At 43.5% G+C, this 19,870-nt stretch overlaps 1 long non-coding RNA gene across 3 annotated transcripts in view; it reads left to right on the top strand.

The window, feature by feature from the left end:
• LOC119019484 overlaps nucleotides 1-18,789 on the top strand; it is a 36,406-nt gene extending 17,617 nt beyond the window's left edge. For 2 of the 3 annotated variants that reach the window (XR_005075062.1, XR_005075064.1), the window contains 2 exons: nucleotides 2,082-2,119; nucleotides 18,391-18,789. This is a non-coding gene — a long non-coding RNA (uncharacterized LOC119019484). The remainder of the gene's footprint in view (nucleotides 1-2,081; nucleotides 2,120-18,390) is intronic. The other variant, XR_005075063.1, reaches the window with a different exon arrangement.
• Nucleotides 18,790-19,870: the final 1,081 nt, after the last annotated feature.

The following is a 19,870-nucleotide window of genomic DNA, read 5'->3' as shown; positions in this document are numbered from 1 at the left end:
GCTCTGGCTTTTCACATTTCAGGTGTTCTACAGCCTCTCGCGCAACTCACAGAAGCACCTCCAGGCATTTTGCCTCGCAGTTGCATAATTCTGACTGCACAAACTTGCGCAAGATTCATTTTTCAGCTGTTCTGCTAAATACAAACTAATTTGAGTCCCATGAATCCAAGTTACTTTATTCGTCATGTATGTGGAATAAAGTGGCAGAGCTTGGTGCAGAGAACTTCTAAGGATGTCACCTTTGTCCTGTTGCTAAGCGAAGCAGTTTCCTTTGTAATGCATATCTTGCCATTTCTTTGTGGTGGTGTTGGTGAACTAGGTGTAAATGCAAAGGAACTTGAAATTTCTTACTCTCTCCCCTGTAGTTACACTGATATTGATGGGGCATGTCTATCTCCCCGTCCACTTCCTGTTGCCCAGGTCTCATAGCTTGATGACGAATTTGAAGGGTACTGGAAGGTACTGAATGCTGAACTTCAGTGAATAAATAACATTCACATGTGTTTCACTGGTCCAGGTTGGAGAGGGCAGTGCCTTGCATGGATCAAGACAGAAGTCACATGTGTGTGCAAAGGGGCAAAAAAACTAATTGGCATCCGATGGTGAAGCAAATCTGCCTCTTGGCTTTGCATAGAGTCCAACTTTGGTGAATAATGACTGGCAAAGTTGCAGACCCAACAAACAGCAGAGACATATGTGGGCTTCACCCCAGATGGACTCCAAACCAGCAAACTGAGTTCCATGTGCATCACACCCTACGCTGCCCACATTTAGCACCGGCAGGCGATTTTCATTTGTCAGTATTTTCGGATGTGTGACAGCGACCTAATACTTTCGGGGGATCTGCATACATCTGTGTTTGGACACTACTAATGGTCGGTGTCCCGGGCCTTCCGTGCCCCCTCAGCCTGGAAGTTCTCAAAATGTGCACAGAAAGTATTGGAGCGATGCAGGCCTTTGTATTTTCTCTCAGCGAATAAAACTAATGCAAGTCTAATCACTTTATCATTCGTGATTGTGCAGTTGGTGCTATTAACTCATTTTTTCCGTAATGATCTTATAAATAGATTTAGAATATTTTAAGTATTATTTTGGGCCAATCCCAAAATTCCCAGTAGCCAATTATCATTATAATGGAATGCAGGCGCAGCACCCTCGGCAATAACATATCTCACCTGCTATCAATAGCTCCCATGTTCTCCTACGGTGGTCCGTGCTCCCTGGTGTTGACACAGTTGGTGTTTGTGCAGATGACATTGATGACTATCAAGGTCAGACCGGATCCCTCTGTGAAGCCGCCGGTACAGTACGGAGGCACAGCCCGCTCTGCGTAGTGGAAACTGCTGACCGCTGTGAGCGAGAACACACACATCGTAGGCCTGTACACAAACACATGTATGTGGGCAGTAAATGAGCCACATTCTCAGATGGTAGGGGTTCCTGGAGTGAAGAGACTGCAGGGAGAGCATAATGAACACTTGGAAGACATGTCCAGTAGTTTCCTCCTGGAAATGATTCATACTGTAAGAGAGGAAGAAGGGCATTAACATTTCCTTTGGGAAGAAGTTGTTTACAAGATCATCTGTATCTCAAATGAGGGAGGATGGACTGTAAATTGGCATGTGTGGACAAAAAGACACCTAAGGCAGTGGGTGTAAGTAGCATAATGTTTATCCCTTGATGGAAAAGAAAGATTACAGGTGTCTGTTAACACTGAGTATCTTCTCTTTGATTGGATCTTTTGAGTGTGTCAAATCAGCTGAATTACAGAGAGTTTTCAAGGGTGATGGAAACATTTCAAGAGCTCATTGTGGGAGCTGTACTCCTTTAATTTCAGGTTTTTATTTCACTCACTCCTATATTATTTGTCTTATTGCGCCCTGGCATTACAGACTTCAAAAAACACACACTGAGAAAATGATATTTAAAAACGAATGAATGAATGTGTCTGCCTCTGACTGTGACAGGTTTCTTCACCTCAGACACATAATATGTCTCAGAGATTTAGTGGATGTCTTCAGCTGTCGCACACGACTTGGATGCCGAAAGTAATAATGTGTTTGTGTCTGTTTTTGTCCTAGTTGGCGAGACGTCGTTAAGTCAAGCAGTCCCCTGAGAGGTAAGGATTTCATCACGCGCCATTTCAGCTCCTGCTCAAGCTTCTTAAGACACCTGTTGATCGCATCAGCAGCGCAGCTCTGTTTTGGGGATTTTTTACGCCATAGCACAGTTGATGGGAAATAAAATGAAAAGAAGTCAGAAATCCAGTGTGGAGTAGAGTTTTGGTCTGCCGCCTAAACGCCTCCGCCCTATACTTTGGCTTTCTCAAGGACACAGAAGGTAAGTGGAAAGTAATAGTGGGCTCTTTTTCAGGAGCCTTGCAAAAAAAAAAAAAAAGACACGGCTTTGGTCAGTGGTAAGCTTACAAACTGCCTCTGGCCAGACTTTTTTACTGTGTAAAGGAAATAGTGACAGGCCTCTCTCTCTCTCTCTTTATACATCCCTCCCTTACTTTGCTCACTTGTCGTTAGGAAAACTAACCTGGGTCTTTATGACTTTTAACAAACATTAATCCCTTGCACATCTTAGCTTGCTCATTCAGTTAAAGAATGTATTTTTTCCCAATCTGCATGGGTGAAAATGTGGGTATTCGAGTATTTTTTTTCCAGGATTGTAAAAACTTTCTGGCTCTCATTTATTTTCACTTTTTCTTTTAAATGTCTCTGCTGTCTCTTCAGACCGTTCTCTTGTAGGACTCTACTGAGACAGCTATCACGATTTATTCCTTCAGTAACATCTCATTCTTTTTCCTACCTTACAGAGGTAAATTAGTACAGATACATTTTGTCCAAGGCACATTTGAATCCTTGTATTGTATTTTAATTGATTGGATGTGGATTAACATAAAATTAAGCTAATAATATTAATGTCTCTTATATAAAAGTGCCTGCCCTCAAGTATATGTTATTGTGATACTGGATGGATGTAGCATCTTTTCTACTACTGTGCAGATTCTCAAATTCAACCTACTGTATTTAAGGGTAAAGGTGAAAAAGTTGATGAACATCATCTGAGACATTCTTTGTGTCTTCGTTCATGAAATGTTAACTTGCGCAGCTACTTTGGAGTCTGCGATGTGCTCTTTGGACCTGCTGTGTTCTTGTTGCACTGTATCTTCCAGCCAAAGTCCGAGTCAAGTAAGGGGATCCTTTTGTATGTTCGGTGCACTTTTCCATGGAACTTTAATTTGGATCATTAGATATTACTGTGTCACGTGTATTATAAGGCACATGAGAATCCTTACTGTGGAAGGCCCCCTCCCTCTGCCCCTCCTCTTTCACTCTATCTTTGTGTCGCTCTACCGTCTTGTCTCTCAGCCTCAGTGTCTCAGTCTTATCTTACCCTCTTTCTCTGTCAGATACTTTCAGAGCATCTCTCTTGTCCTCACGGTCCGAGGTTGGCAGATCTCCCAGGTCTAGGGCTTGCGAGGTCAGTGGAAAAAAAAAAAAACCCAATGCAGCTCTGCTTGCTGACTGTCTGATGTGTCAAATACCTCTAGGAAGACTGCTGCAGACTGAGCTCGGCGACAGGTTTTCTCATATCTGGCCACTTTATCCCTGCGTGGGACCATTTGACCCCTCACCAGGTTTAGCTGCTGACAGCTTTAGTTGTGCTCAAGTCGTGTCTCTGATCACTGCTGCGGCTCGTGCTAGCTGATGATACTGTGCTTTATATTTAGATTGGTATGTTGATTGAAAATGTTCTACTTTATATGTCTTACTGATACGCATGCATGTGTACGTTTCATCAGGACACAGAAGCTGTTAGCGGCAGCAGCCTTGAAGAGGCTGAAATAAGGCTATAGTGAAGCTAAAGAATAACATTTCCTTTTCAAAATTATGGTAGATATTCAATTAAATACAATACAGACCACAGTGAAAACACCATGTTATATATGTCTGTTTTTCTCAAATGTTGGGTAAAAGAGACGTACCGTTCATTGCAGGGTTGACAGAGGGTTTTAAGATCTCTGAACACTTTCTAAGTATCTGATATTGTTGGCATTGGTAACACATCTCAAAATGATTCAATGAGCGTGTTCAGAAATGTCACCATTCCCTGTAATATGTTGATTCGGTGTAACTATTAACATGGACTCTGCCACAGGATTCCCACCGGAGCTGACAGCTTTGTGATTCGGACATGTTTGCCATTTCGAGTGCAAACGACAGCTTAGCCATCTGGCTGAGCTCCTAATGCTCCATTTATAAATTACAACACAATAGAAAGTGGATTAACAGCTGCTGATGTAATCCCTTAATGAGTTTCATAGTGCTCTCTGTGATTTAGTTTATCCTGCACTGATAGCAGAGTTCAGAGTTAATACACACCACTGAACTTAATTAAGCCGTTTGGCCTTTTGACTTGTTTCATATTCTTGTACTAAAGTCAATCCCTCCTACTCCTCTCTGTCCTAAAAGCTGCGAAGATTGATATGTTGGCAGCACAACAAGCAGTAAACACTACCTTATAATTTTGGAGCGTTATGTTATAAAGTTTATGTCAATGTATTACTCAAACTACCTGTCCCGTTAGCTGCTTAATGCTTCATTATGTTCACTAGCTAATTGCTATTTTTTTTGTTTTTGTTTTGTTTTTTACCTCTTCAAGGAGGTTATATTTTCACCAGTGTCCATTTGTTATTTTTTTGGTTTGCTGGTTTGTCAGCAAGACGATACAAGAACTGCAGAATGGATTTCAGCGAAACTTGGAGGATGTGTCTCGTCCCAGAATAGACCTTGTTAACTTTTGGTGTGAATACAGATAAAGAGGCAGGACAAAATTGTTACATATATATTGACCTGAATAAGATGGAATCCAACACGCTGACGGGAATTAAGATTCATTGCAAAAAACATATAGAATTAGACAATCTATATAGAGGCATAAGTATTAAACTGAAAGTTAGATAACCAGTTCAGATTTTCTTGTAGTACATTTAATATAAAATATTGCCATTAGCAGCATGAAGTCAAACATCCTTTTTTTCTCCAGCTAACCATTTCTCATGTGGCCAATCTCTATGAGAGAGGTTGAAAGTGAAAGAGCACTTGTTATCACTTAAAGAAAGTCCAGGTGACATAAGACATACTGCAAGAGGGAGTGAGAAACAAAGAAAAAAACAGGCGTTCCTGAGAGCTTAGAGGGTGTCTGCAGAGAAAAGAAGGCTGCAAAGACAATTTGAGGACCCGGGCAGAAAATACAAAGGAAGAGAAAAGAGATATAAAACCACGTAACTGCTAAACCGCTCAGTGGAGGAGGGACGCGAAGGTCAAAACTTTTCCATCGGTCATTTTATTTCTCTGTAAGGTTTATTTGTACTCTTTCTTTTTCTCTCTTACTTTTTATTCTTCTGCTTCCAGTATAAGCTCCTCTCAGTTTTGGTCTCTCTGCGGCTGTCATCTTTTATCTCTCTGCCCAGCCCCCCCGTCCCTTTTTACATTTCCTCCAGTAAGACAAGCTGTCTTCTACTCAGCAGGGCAGTAAAGAGACGTCAGCGTCTCCCTTTACCCTCGTTTAAAGTCTCGTCATCTTCTAACTTTGTTAAATGCCTCAGCATGCAGCCCGGTGCTGGCTGCCTCGCCATGCTGATGTCATGCACCTGATTGTAATGTCATTCATAGCAAGGTTTCATAGTAGGAATATGAAGTCATTGGCTTGTTAGGATCTGCCTGCTCTTATTTTGCTCAGCAAAACTTATAATACATTGCCTTTTGTTGTGGCCCTTTCAGGCCCTATTGACGGCAGCAAGAAAATAAGGGCGGCATAAGAGAAAACACAAAAACTTTATTAATTACAAAACAAAGCAAGCTTATACTGTACATAGAAGAAAAGATTGTTATAAAAGCTGAACATGTTGTCAAAATAAAGCCATTCGGGGCCATACGTGCATCTTCTAATCAGCTGTGTCCTTCACCTGAGAGCTCAAACCTCCAGGCTTCCCATTCCCCACACACCCTCATCCCCCACCTTCTCATCTCGAATGCTTGGGGAAGTTCATCAGCTCTGTGACCCGAGATGCTGCTCTGACTTCCTGGCTCCTCTCCAGTCGTCTGGATGGCATCACAGCTGCGCTTATCTCTCGTCTGGTTCCGACCACGCAGACATGTCCGCCCACATAACTGTGTGTGTGTGTGTGTGTGTAGACACATACACAGTGGAGTTTGCCAAATTCATCAGGGATCAGTGATTGTGGAAATTCCTTTGCCAGATTTTCATTCAGGGGGGCGCGTTTGTGTGATATGTTTCCACACATCGACTAAAAGTTCTTGAACTAAAAGATCACAACTATTTTTTTAGAGAAAGTATGCTAATACATTTTTAGTTATCTAATTTGCAGCCTAGTACAGTCATTCTCAAGGACTGGGTCACGACCCACACATAGTAGACTTGCTTTGGATATAAAATCAATGTCACCTTTTATTTCAAATATTATATCTGCAGTACATCTTTGAGCCACACGAGGAGAGCTTGTTGGTATTATCCGGTGCTTAATTTTTAAGCACAGACAGGGTCCGGCGGGTCAGAGGGCGAGAAAAAGTCACAGAACGCATCAAAGATTTGCAGTGCCTGGAGCAGATCTTTTAAAAATCAGATATATTTGTTTCCAAAATTGGAAAGCGTGCATTTTATGAGTCCCCTCACTGGGAAGTTAAAGAAAGAAGAAGAAGATAAACTGGCTGGTTGACCTATTCAAGATGATATATGGTGATGTGGAAATGGCATGAAATTAGTCAGGAATGTTAATTTATACATACATTTGCTTCCTCTAGTGATTTTAAGGCCCATTGTGAATTGGGTTGCAATGGTTTGTCATTTTGAAAAAGTTGGTCAGCTTGTTGGTAAGTTTGAGAAACACTGGCTTAGTCCATGACAATTACAAGTCTGATGTGTTTGTTGATTGTGCTTTGAAACTGTGATTTAAAATGCAGAAATGATGCTTACTGGTGCATTTAAAGGGTACAGACTCAAGCGAAACTACATTGGTAATGTGAAAGATGGTTGCAGCTGAGGATCTGTGCACACACAGTGTGTGTATCTGCTTTCTCTCCTCCAGATGAATCCTAGACAGACATGTCTTTGCCTCTCAATTGCTTAATCCATCAGCAGACAAATCAACACCCATGCTAGACTGGCTTCAGTTTAGAGACTACTGCGCGAATCAGCAGGACCAAGCAGGTTTTGAATTATACACATTTTTACTGCAGAGACGGGCAGCTGTTAGTGGGTACGGGCCTCGGTACAAAAACATTAAAAAGACTGCAGGCTTCCAGCCAAAGTGATGGATTTTATAGAGGGTGGAAACAATAAAAGGCGAGCAGTTCTGGGAGACTCTTTGGTGTAAATCATAAAAGGCCGGGCACATCTGACATGGATAATCATATAATGATGTTCAGCCCAGCCCTCCAGCATGAGATGGGTCGGGTTTATAACAAGTTTATTCCTGTTAATCTTGTGCGAAGTGTCAGATTTACTGACTCTGAGATGATCGAATTCAGATGAGTAAAACAGAAAAAGAATGTAGCCATTTTACATTGTGTTTCTGTTCTGTGAAGTTTGGTTCAGTCACCATGAGATGTATCTGGAGAAGGTCACACACACACACACACACACACACACACACACACACACACACACACACACACACACACACACACACACACACACACGGATTTGTGATGCCCATATGCATTAATTTTAATCAGATACGGACTGACACACACGGATGTGTAGTAACAAACTGTTTCATAATCAGAATGGGTGTTTCCCTGATAAATCACAGCTGCTCAATGACTCATCAGTCTCATTAACAGCCAGTGGAGGCATTTGGTTTGTGTGCGTTTGTGTCTGTGCCAGATTGTCCATGTAGTGTATTTGGTTTGTGTTTCACAGCCATATTTGATATGATTTGTTGGCCTCACTTTGCAGTTGTGTCGAGATCTAAGACGGAGCTCTGATCTCGCTGCAGCGGCCGTATATCTTTAGCTTTATGGCCGTCTGTCTGTGTGCCATAGTTTGGTGGTTGAGCTTGTGTTGTGGGCCACGTGACGTGTCTTGTAATCATTAAGGCGCATCCCAGTGAAATGCAGACTGGGTGTATGTGGCCACATCTTGACCACACGCACACACACGCATGCACACACACACACACACACACACACACACACACACACACACACACACACACACACACACACACAAAAAGCATGTGTAGGAAAAAAAGCTGCAGCTGATTTCTGTGCTCATAAACATACACATGCAAGTTTTTAATCATACACATATATATGTTCAGCCATATAGAACTACAGTGCACATACACGCGCACGCACACACACACACACACACACACACACACACACACACACACACACACACACATTCACTCTCAGCTCTGGTGGCCTGTGGGGCTTTTGTAGTGCTGAGAGGCCACAAACGACAGCTTTGTGTTCTGGGAGGCTGGGAAAGTTGGACTGCAACACACACTCACACACACGCACGCTTTGGCAGTGTCGAAGCCGGTGCACAGTTCTGCCCGGCTCAATAGGCGGATTCATTAGAGCCTCCTCATGACACTAGAGGAGAAAATGGACTTGCAGTTAAGGGAGGACGAGGAGACGGGAGTGTTACGGCTCAGCACTCTGCTTCTGAAGTCTGACGTGACCTGACAGTGTTCAGGGCAGCCTTGAAGGAAAAATACACCCTCAAATACTTATTAATAATACAATAATGTTATATTGGGTCCTGCTCTACATTCCAGGTTTAGCACTGGTTGCATTAATTCAATCAGTGTAGTCTGTGTAATATTTATTTGTGCTGTGGGTATGATGTGTTTCCTCTTCCATTGACCTTACCTGACTAGGTTTTTGGCAAAACGTGTAAAGAGACCCTTTTACCTGTACTGCCACTTATCCATCTAGAGATTTTTTGGTGTGTGTTGCCGAGTGTTGGAGATATCAGACAGAGAAATGGCTGCCTTCTTTTGAATATAATGGAATTAGATGGCACACCAAAAGTATACATTTAAAACAACTCAACAGCGATGTCCCTTTATACAAATCATGACCTTCTTACTCAAGATAACCCACTGACTTTGTTGTGAGAAGTTTCACACCTGCAGAGATGTGTGCATGGACTCATGGACTCATGCCATCTAGTCCCATTATGTCCGAGAGATGGCAGCGCCGATAACTCCAAAACTCGGCAACATCCACCACAATGACCTTGATGGATAAATAGCGCTACAGGTAATTGGAAAAATATGTATTTCTCATTTTGGAGTGAACTGTCCCTTGAACTTGTAAGAGGCAAACACAGCCTCAGGATCTCTCTCTCTAGATGTATTATAGTGAATTTCACGACTAGCCTCATTACAGCTGTCATAAAATTGCACCATGAAAACATCATTCTGCTTCATTTTACTAGCTGCACATCCAAAAAACCCTCCAAATTTAGAGGTTACTGACAGCCACCATTACACATCATTATTCACAATGGAGCCATACAATGATTCACAAATATTTACACTCTTCAGTCATTCTGTCCCGATGCATAAAAAACACTCTTCTTTCCAATAGCTCATCTCCAATTAATTTCATTTGCTCAGCGGGAGAGACTTTATTTTTTGTTTAATTTTTTTTAGCATTCTCTGAAGGAGGTTGTTTTTATCTAATATTATCATTACTGAGTCTGGCAACCGGCTATGGAAATGTGCTGCGGAGTGGAGTGTCGTAAGTAACGATGCTTGGCAGTGAGCTGTGTTTGTCTGGATCTTTTCCTTGCAGTCTCCAGTGGAGCCAGGCAGACTTAAAACCCCGGCCTCCTGTCGACGAGGGACTCTCACAGCCCGAACCCCCTCTCAGATACTTGTGAGATTTACTTCTTGTCTTAACAGCCCCCTCCGGGCCACGCTGGGAGATAAGGTTGAATTTTTAAATGTTTACGACCTGTTGTATGTAGATGACTTTGCTAATCCTGACATCATTATTATGAAGCTACTGACAGGAGTGCTTCTACTCTGCAAAGGAAAGAAAAGTAATGTGTTCAACCGATATGGGGTCAGTTTTAAGCAGCAGGACCTCATTTTTATATTAAGAATTGTATTGTATGATTGCTGAATTGTTAAATTACCTCTGCAAACATGTTCTAAATTTAAGTCCCGGTCCCAGTGTGCATTTTTGGCCATAATGAGCACCTCCTGACCCTGTGGCAGACATGGACTCATTAGCTGAAACACCATGTTTACCTCTGTCACATGGTGTTACAGTCAGCACGGGGAATTAAAAAGAAACCCCCACCTCCCCAATTCAAATAGGCCAAGAGTCTCCACACCCCACGCTGTGAGAGGAGGCCGCCTCAGGACTCGAGTCGACCGAATTCTGTGAATAAACAAGGACAAATACATCTGGATGATTAACAAAGCCGATGGGCCTGGGGCCGTTTTGTCAAGTTTAGTTATTGTAAAATATGACATGTCCATGAATTATTTCTTAAATGTTGTGTTTTGTCAACATCTAGAGCCGACTGAGTTAAATCAATAATAATGCATGAATAATAGATACGTACAGTTCCAGGCTATTGTCAGCCCGTGCTCCGTGTTTCTATACAGGTCTTTTATTACCCTCTGGGTTAACTGAACATGTTGACGTCATGTGGCTCGTACTCCTTTACATCAAAGACAGTCAGTTGCTGTGCTAGTCCCTCCTGCACCAGCTTCACTGTTGCTGGATGCGGGCCAACAGGCTGCTGCAGGTGAGTCCTGGCTCTTCCTCTGAATTTTCTCAGAGGATTTGAGGTCATGTCTGCAGTTGCGTTGCTTCTCTATCCTCTTGTGTTTGCAGGCGATAGAAAGGGTTTGTTCTCTCTGCACAGAGGTGGAATCTGGGCAGAGACTACAATTTTTCTTTAACCACTCGATCGATTTCTGGGTACATTTTGTTCTTTTCCAAACGAATATTTTCAGACACATGAAAAAGCAGCTTTTGTATGGTTGTATCATTCTTGTTTATGCAGCAGTTCTGTGGGTATGGCTTTTGTTCTACCACCCCAGGCTGTGTATTTAGATGTTTTATCTTAGGGAAAGCTACATATTTGTCACATGTAATAGTGGAAAGAATAAGATGCATGTTTTGTGGCTCTAGATTTAGCAAAAGCCAAATAAAAAAGTGTGCGCTAACACAGAGATACAGCTGAAACAATGACTCTCCACTAGGGCTGCAACTAAAGATGATTTTTTTTCATTGTTACCGTCCTTATCAATTCTTCAAGTAGTTGTTTAGGCTCGAAAATGTCGATCAGTGTTTCCGATGTCCTCAAATTTCTCATTTTGCCCTCAACCTGAGGATACTTAGTTTACTGTCACAGAGGAACAACCTTTTAGAAACTGGGATTAGAGAATTTTGACTTTTTCTTTAGGAAATTACTCACACCAACTGATCGAAATCAAAGTAGTTGGCCTGTAGTTTAATAGTTATCAACTACTTGAACATCCATCAATCCTTGCGGCTCTACTCCCCACGCCAACTTTGTATTTTTACTCTGAACCATAATGCTGCCCCACGGTGTCATCTTAGATAGCATGATGGTGTTACAGAAGCGGGATGGGCATGACGTGGAACACTACAGCTTATGTTCTATCCTCCCATCTTAAACAGCGCCCCTCATTCCATGTTCCGATCTTTAAATAAGAATGGTGGGGTTGAATATCAATGCCCCATGTGTAAAAGTCACGAGTTGCAAACAGCAGCACGATGATACACTGTACACGTGAACACGCAGTTGTTGAGTCTTCAGTGCTGACTGAATATTATGTGAGGATCCATTAATTGTTTGTATGCTGACAGACAAGCACTTCACAAATTGATGATTTATAGTGTATGACTGTTACTATGGTATGCCTGGGTCACTTGTACACACACAGGTGGAGATTTACAACTTTAAACTGACTTCAGAGCTCATCCTGCTCTACTTAAACCCTATAATTACCTACATATGAGTGCTTATTAGCGTAGAGTGTGCACGTACCGTCTGCCTTTTGCAAAGTGCACTACTCCATTTTTCTCATTTTTTCCTTAAAGGAAGTATTGTAGAAAGTTACAACTAGCAATCCCACTCATAAATAATCTAGACGTGCATCCCTTTTTATCCCATGGAGACTGCAGGGCCCCTGAACATTTCACTCAAATATGTGCTAATGTTAGACCAGGCATCCAGCGCTAGCTCTGCTGCGGGAGGCCAGAGGGCGAGGTTTATTCTGGGACAGGTATGCACCATCTGAGAGAGCAGGAGGGGACACCGTGAGAGAGGATGTGGTGCTGGTCCTTGGGTTTGATGTGAGACAATATGGCACTATGCAGGTTTGAGGGGTTTTTTTTTCTTTCTGCAAACAGGAGCCGTTCGCTGTCAACTACAACACGCAGGGTGCCGTTTATTCCAGTACAGCCTTAACACACCGCAACTGAATAGTTTCCAGTGTGGGAGATTCACTGCTCGCAGCCCTGACGAGGGATTGATCCTCTTGTCATAGGCAGAGTTTGACAAACATAAAACCACACTCACCGCACAGACAAGGAGAGTAAGCAGGGAATCCCTGCCACTTAGAGATTGACAGCTGGGTCTACAGTAGCTCAGCCAGAGTGTGTCTCCCCATAATCCCCCCGCTCTTAGCTTGAATAATTGATTCTGCATTGATTTCGGCTCAGCTGGCTCACTTGCCTCTTCTGCTGGCCTTGGACAGTAGCATGTATTTTTACTTCCTATAATTATTGTCTGCCTTGTTTCTGTGCTAGTCAGCAGTAAAGCCAGGCTTTTACCCTCTAAATGGAAGCGCCTTGGAGGAAGCACCAATTAAAAATTCATTTGAGAATTGTTTGTTGCTCCTACTCACCATAAATAACACACACCATCAATTTGCCCTCACATGAGGAACATTAAATGTCTTCTGATGCCCATTTTAATTGTTTTAAATAGCCTTTGGAAAATAACTTTCCTCAACAACACTCTCCTCACAATCAGTTGAAAACCCACTAATGAAACAGTGTCGTTGAAAGCCTGTAATGTGGTGGGGGGGTTTTGTTTTTTCTCTGCTGAGAGCGTACTTGCGTTACGCAGGAATGTTTGTTAGGGATCATGGAGTGAAGAAATGTGAAGATGCCTCCACAGCTGACCTTTGCATGGACAGCTGAGTCAGTGTGAAGTCAGTGAGTGAGCCTTTCACATGCTAATTTAATGTCATTCCCCTGGCCTCTTTTATGTCGCCCCGGTTAGCAAATTGACAAAGTGTGACAACACTAAAACAAATGATCTCAATCTGCTCAACGTTACTGGAGGGAATATAGTCCCCACAATGTCCACCATTGGACTGATTTATAGTTGCACGTAGGATGAACGCAGAATTGACACTGGAATCTGCAAAACTGACCTATGCCATAGTTAGCGTTTACAGAAGTGGGTTGCTGGCAGTGGTGGATTGCCAGTAGCATTTTTCCCTTTAAACACACTGACCCACTCTGCTTGCAGTTGATTCTCTGTGCTAGGCAGTGTCTGCATGGAGAGCTACCGCTCTATACACACCAAGCTGGAATCACTTTGTTTTGGTAAGCTGGCGTTTGCCACCGGGCAGCTTATGGAGGGACAGTTTGGCTGTACAGCATCTAGCCTGTCCACTGTCTCTTCCTCAAAGACACTTCAGCAGAGAATAGCTGCTCCGGAGGAGTAGTATTATCAAGAAGAGCAGCAGCCGGCCAGTCAGGAAGGACTGCAACAGCCAATGATGATGGTGTGTTTACTGGGAAAACTACATGTAACAATCCCTCATATAGGCACTGCAAATAAGCACCGGAGCCACAGCGCAGACGACGGGGTGTAGGGCATGCACCTATGCATGCCGTAGATTCACTGCAGAACCATAATCAAGCTGTATAGATGTCCCCTTGTGATTGGCTCACAGAGGATGGACGTTGATACCAGATCTGAACAGCCTCTCTATTTCTACAGGCTAAACTAAGCTAACTGCTTGCCGACTCTCCCTTTATATTTAACACGAGGGCATGACAGTGTAATACATTTTCTCATCTCACTGTCGGCCAAATAGTGAATAAGCAGATTTCCCAGAATGTAGAACTATTCCTTTTAAAGGTGGGAGTGAGGTTTGGCTAACTGATATATTCCTTGGAAAAAGCTAACAATATATTCAGTGATTTAATGTGTGATGCAAAATGCCCACATTCTAAATACCAGCACCTCCCTCCGGTCTTTGTTTTGGTCAAATTCTCCTCCAAACTCTTTTGTGTGGAGGCAGATTCCTCACATGAGGAGGTTGTTAAGCTGCTATCAGGGAAAGTGCTGGATGTCTTTTGGAGGAGTAATGGGGAGGGAGGGACCCTTTAGTGGAGGGAAAGTAGGGGAAGGTTCTCTTGTCAAACCTTGCTGAAAGAAACTGTGGGGCTTTTTTGTGCCTCATCGAGCACTTTGGAAAATTTCGCAGCAGTGGATGTTTAAATGAAAAGTTTGGTCCCAAAGGAAAGGAGGGGGTGGATGAGAAGGTTCAAGAAGGGGAGGAAAGGCCTGAAAGAATGGAGACGGAGAGAGTACATCCAATAATCCTATTTATTTCAGAAGATTTTCACTTTTTGTTTCACTCTGATCCCTTCATTTTCACTTTAGTTATGAGCCAATGAATAAAACCTTCCCAGATCAGTGACGCACCCCGAGGGGGAAAGCACCCTGTCATCTCACTCCTGTGTGTGTGTGTGTGTGTGTGTGAATTTAAATCAGGTCTGACCCTCCCCCTCCCCCTTTTCAACCTCCACCACCATCACTACCCTCTGGATCCACAATTCCACCCCCCCCCTCCTCCTCTCTGCAGGCTGGCTAGTCCTCTGCAGCTCCTGCTGCAGATAAGTTGTGTTTGTCTCTGCACAGAATCAGACACAGCAGAGCGGCTCCTACCTCAGTCGGGAAGGAGGAAAAAAAAAGAAATACTGTTGGAGGGGCGTGGAGGAAAGAGGGCAGCCGGCGCAACAGTTTTACACTGTGTTCTGTTACAATGGGAGAGGCGTTTTAGAGAGAGAGAGAGAGAGAGAGAGAGAGAGAGAGAGAGAGAGAGAGAGAGAGAGAGAGAGAGAGAGAGAGAGAGAGAGAGAGAGAGAGAGAGAGAGAGAGAGAGAGAGAGAGAGAGAGAGAGAGAGAGAGAGAGAGAGAGAGAGAGCAGTAGAGGCGGAGGACTCGCTGCAGTGCAGGTGGATCGCAGCGAAGAGGAAGGTTCGGAGGCAGCACTCTAATTGGCTGTCAAGCAGGTTCGTAGTGCGGTTTCTTTACACTGCTAGCTGATTGCTTGTGCCTGTTAGAGTGTGTGTGTGTGTGTGTTCTGTGACTAATATAATGGATGCTGTGTCCTCCCGCATCAGGGCTGCTATCTCACTCCCAGAGATAACAGTACCAAGGGGGGTAAAAAAAAAAAGACACAAATATGTGTTGAAGTCGAGCTTGAGGGCATGCATTTCTTCTTGGTTTTATCCGTGTCTCATCATCTCATCAGTTTAGGCATAGTGAGAAACTTTAAGCTGTGAGGAGAACAGAAGTCTTTCTGCTTCATGCTAAATGAAATAGCTGAGGACCTCTTCCCTTCCCTCCTTTCAGATGGGCTCTTTTTACTTTGGAGAAGAATAGAGCCGAAAGCTGTGAATGGGCCCGAGACGGCTTTTCTGAGGAGAGGTGCCGCCCTCTCAAGTGTCAGCAGTGCTCAGTGGGTTGGCAGCGGGTGGGGGTGGGGGTGGCGGGGGGGTTAGGTGCATGTGCTTGTAGTTTATAGAAGGGGCTGGGGGTTATGCATCGATGACTGATGAGATCTCACCTGTGTTCCTCTACTTGTTTTAAATATTTTAAAAGTTTAGTATTCCCAATGTTTCTTCATGTCTTGTGGCTCTTTACCCCCCGAGGGAAAGGCAGAGTGAGACAGTCAAGTGCCTCAGTCGGTTCGTCTTTTCAGAGGTATCTGTTTACAGTGACTGAGCAGCGATAACGAGCTGTCAGGAGCTGCTTGTTTCTATTTCTGACTCTTGTTTTCTGGGTGTTCCTATGAAAGGCCCCCTTTCATGCTTGGATAACAGACTGAGTGATGGGAAAGTCCGTGGTTTGGTTGCTCTATGCTCATGTTGTTATTTGTGTCCCCAGCCCTGAATTTGTTCTTGCTGGAGGTGTCCTGCATGATCCAGGCCTCAAGGTTATGGAGCATTTTGTACTTCTTCTGTGCACCATTTCAACTCCGTCAGATTTAGACTTCTGCTCTGTCGTGCTTTGTATCTGTCAGCGAGCTGTAATCGTCTCTTGGATTAGGCAGCGAAGTGTCAAGATCTAGGGTCAAGTTGAATCGTGTTTGTGCTTGTTTTGAGGTTCAACCTGCAGTCTTTCTGCTTAAAGACCACCCTGCTATACAGTGAAATGAACCTGTGCACTGAGTTGTAATAAGCTCCAAAATGTCAGTGTCTCCATATAGAATCAACACTCTGGGTCTTTCTCGTGAGAAACAGTGTTTTTTGCGTTGTCTCGCTCCCTGTCATCTGTTCCCTCTGACAAGCACGGCTGAAATATTTCCCCAGCTGCCGGCAAATTAAATCTGACTCGCTGTCAAGTTTGTCTCCTCGGTGCCGAAATAATGAAGTCTGATGGATTCACACCAGTGACACCTGCGTCCACCACGCTGCCTCCTGAAGGCAGTGAGCTCCTCACACGTTGTGCACACATTTCGCTCCTGGGTTTCTTCATCCCTCTTTCTGTTTTTGTCACCAAGTTGAACGTTACATACAATCAGAAGTCCTTTTGAGAATGTTGCATATGAGAGCAGTCTAAGATTAGGATGACACAACACTAACAGAATGTACTTACCCACAACTTTTGGTTGTATGAGGATGACAGGTCTTGTCGGATTCGACTCTGCAGAGGACACGTATAATCTGCATTCACATCCTGCTTCCATGGCACTCGCTGCCATGGCGATGGCCTCGGTCCTCTAATGAATCCTGAAACGTTTGATCAAATATTTGTTGAGTGTTCTTTTGCCGAGAAGTAGTGGAATAGGAACCTTGCATCAGGCTTCGTTTGGTCTTCATCTTTTGGCTATTCTCCGAGGCTTTCTCATTGTTTCAGGAATGACTTTGTGTGCCAGGCCCTTCAAGAAGATATTGCTGCTTCAGACAGAATGATTTGGAGTCACTCTGGCCTTGATTTCCTCTCCCGAGGCATTCCTGTATCCATCTGAATTCAACACCACACGCCTGCTCTCGGGTCAAGGCTTTGAGATATATCTTTGTGGTAAAAGACAGATTTCTCACTGTTACATGTGACTTATTGCACTTCAACCTGGGACATGTGGTTCAATAATGTTGTAAAAGTAGCCAGAAGGGATAACTTCTTCCCTCATGCTGAGTCTGCGATGGTGAAGTATTGTCCTGTTGTCTCAATCAACCCCGTTGACCTGAGTTCCTCTCCAGTCCCTCTCCTTATGTTTCCACTTTAAGAGGAATGATAGACCATTTTTGTGTATGTGTGTGTGTGTGTGTGTGTGTGTGTGTGTGTGTGTGTGTGCGTGCGCACATGTGTGTGATTGAATGACGTGTGTTTTACAAAGAGACAGGAAGGGGTTGTCTTATCGTTAAAGAAATGGGTGTTACTCTTCTTTCTAACTTGTGTTGTAAATCACTGGTTTATGTAATGGGGCTGTGTGTGTGTGTGTGTGTGTTAAATAGCTTGGCTAGCCTGCCTGCGATTATGTCATACAGCATGGTTTCCAGCTGTCCGAGTCTGCCGCTTTTAATTTAGTGTTCACTAAATTCGTCCCCGACCACAACGTGTGTGTCTTTGTAAACTGTATATATTTGGTAGTTTTGAATGTTTGTATAAAAAGTGCACCCTCGATAAACTCTGTGGAGTGTCACCTGTTGGCCCCGCAGAGCGAAGAAATCATTGCTGTCAGATTCTGTCCTTCTTTTTTTCTGGTTCTTTTTGATGATTGTGATTTGGGTCTGATTGAACGCTGCAGTCCAGCTCTAAGTTAAACCAAATGTCTTTGGGCTGGGTCCCACTGACGGGCTTAGATGTGAGCTTTGACAAAAGACTGCACACATTTCAGCTTGAATGCAGGTGTACACGCAGGGGCCTTTTTTTTTTTTTTTTTAACCAGTGAGGGTCGTTTTATTTAGCAAACACTGAGGCCTTTTTAAGTTTCGATATTCCTGTGGATGAAGCTAACTGATCCTCAATTTCCTCCAGACTTAAATTCATATCTGGTGGTTTGTTGATGCAGGTCATTTGACTCATTGTTGTCCTCTCCCACAGACTCAGACTGACTCAGTGTAAACACGCACTGTGATGGTCCATCTCTGGAGGTTGTGTCTGACTGCCTCCGAGCAGGTTGCGATGGGCTTTGTCATCATTCAGGGACAAATGGTAGCCTCCCCTTCGTCTTTATCTTCTGGATCGATTCATGCCATTTTTCAACTACTACCTCTGGCCGTGCTGAGTCAAAATGCACCACGCTGATTTGCTTTTCCATCACCAGTTTTTCTGCGCCTAGTTGAGCGGAACTGTGCCCGAGATAGACCTGCTCCAGAGTAGGGCCAAGCCATGGCCGCCTTGCCTCCAAGCGGACCCAGGTGAAGATTTACTTAGTAAGGCCATGCTAGCTCAGTTATGGAAAGGAGCTTTTGGAAATGTCTCAAAAAAAGAGGAATTGTTGCCGAGTAGTTGAACTGTTGTTGCTGTACTCACAGTGTGTATTGTACTTCCTGTGGATGATAAAATCAGATCAGCGGCTTAATGTCTTGACTTGTTCTTGCTTGTCTCTTTACCCAGCAGTGGTTTGACCCTTCTGGCCCCGGCCTCCCAGTCGGCCTTGACCGCACTGAGTTAAAGGCTTGTGGGGTGAAACCAATAACACTCTGAACTCCACCTGACACTTTATATAGACTATCCTGGCCAGGTCGGAGTTCATGGGAAAGCTTTGCTGAACCTGTCTTCACCCAGTGGCAGGACCTGCTGACATGTTTCCCTCGTGACTTGCCTGTAAAACCAGAAGAAGAGAGAAAATAATAGCACCTGTTAAGCTTATTGTAGGTGCTCAGTGAACTATTAATGTGTTTTCTGATCTGGTTAATGTTATTGTGACCGAATGCTGCAGGGCACCATGAGTAAAAGTTTCCATCAAATGAAATATTGAAAAAATATCAGAAACAGAGATGACTCAGGCCTCTGGGACTCTATACAACAGGATGATCAAGATATCACCCCCGCAGTCATTACCCATCTTTACTTTCCATTATCAGTCAAATTCAAGTTCCTTTTGGACTCACTCTAGTTTATCCCCAACTGTAAATATCACTACATTAATTTAATGTGCCTGGTCATAAGATCTAAAGTTTTACTACTTTCATCTGAGCCGGATGAACATTTTTATCTGCCTGTTGTTTGCATCTGATAAGATTTCAGTTTCTGCTCAGTCTGGTGCTGAGTCACCAGGACCATCATGTGTCTTACACCAGTTCAGCAGTTTGAGGGGAGGATTTTCAGGGTTTTTGTTTAACATCAGCTTTTTATTAGTAGTAGTCAGGAATGCTGAGGCAAGCTAGTCCAGGAAGAAAACCACCACTTCGCATCAAACCAAAGCGTTTTTCTTGGTTTTTCGGTAGCTGTGGTTCGTGGGAAAACAGTTTGAAAGGTGTTTTATGAGTTTTTTATTGTAATGTTTAATGCCATGTTAACTTTAACTATAATTGCTAGCAAATGCAAGCTAATAGGTGCTAATTTCTCAATTCCCCAG

This window comes from Acanthopagrus latus, chromosome 1, assembly GCF_904848185.1.
Source record: "Acanthopagrus latus isolate v.2019 chromosome 1, fAcaLat1.1, whole genome shotgun sequence".
NCBI lineage: Eukaryota > Metazoa > Chordata > Actinopteri > Spariformes > Sparidae > Acanthopagrus > Acanthopagrus latus.
This window is presented reverse-complemented; position numbering and strand designations above follow the sequence as displayed.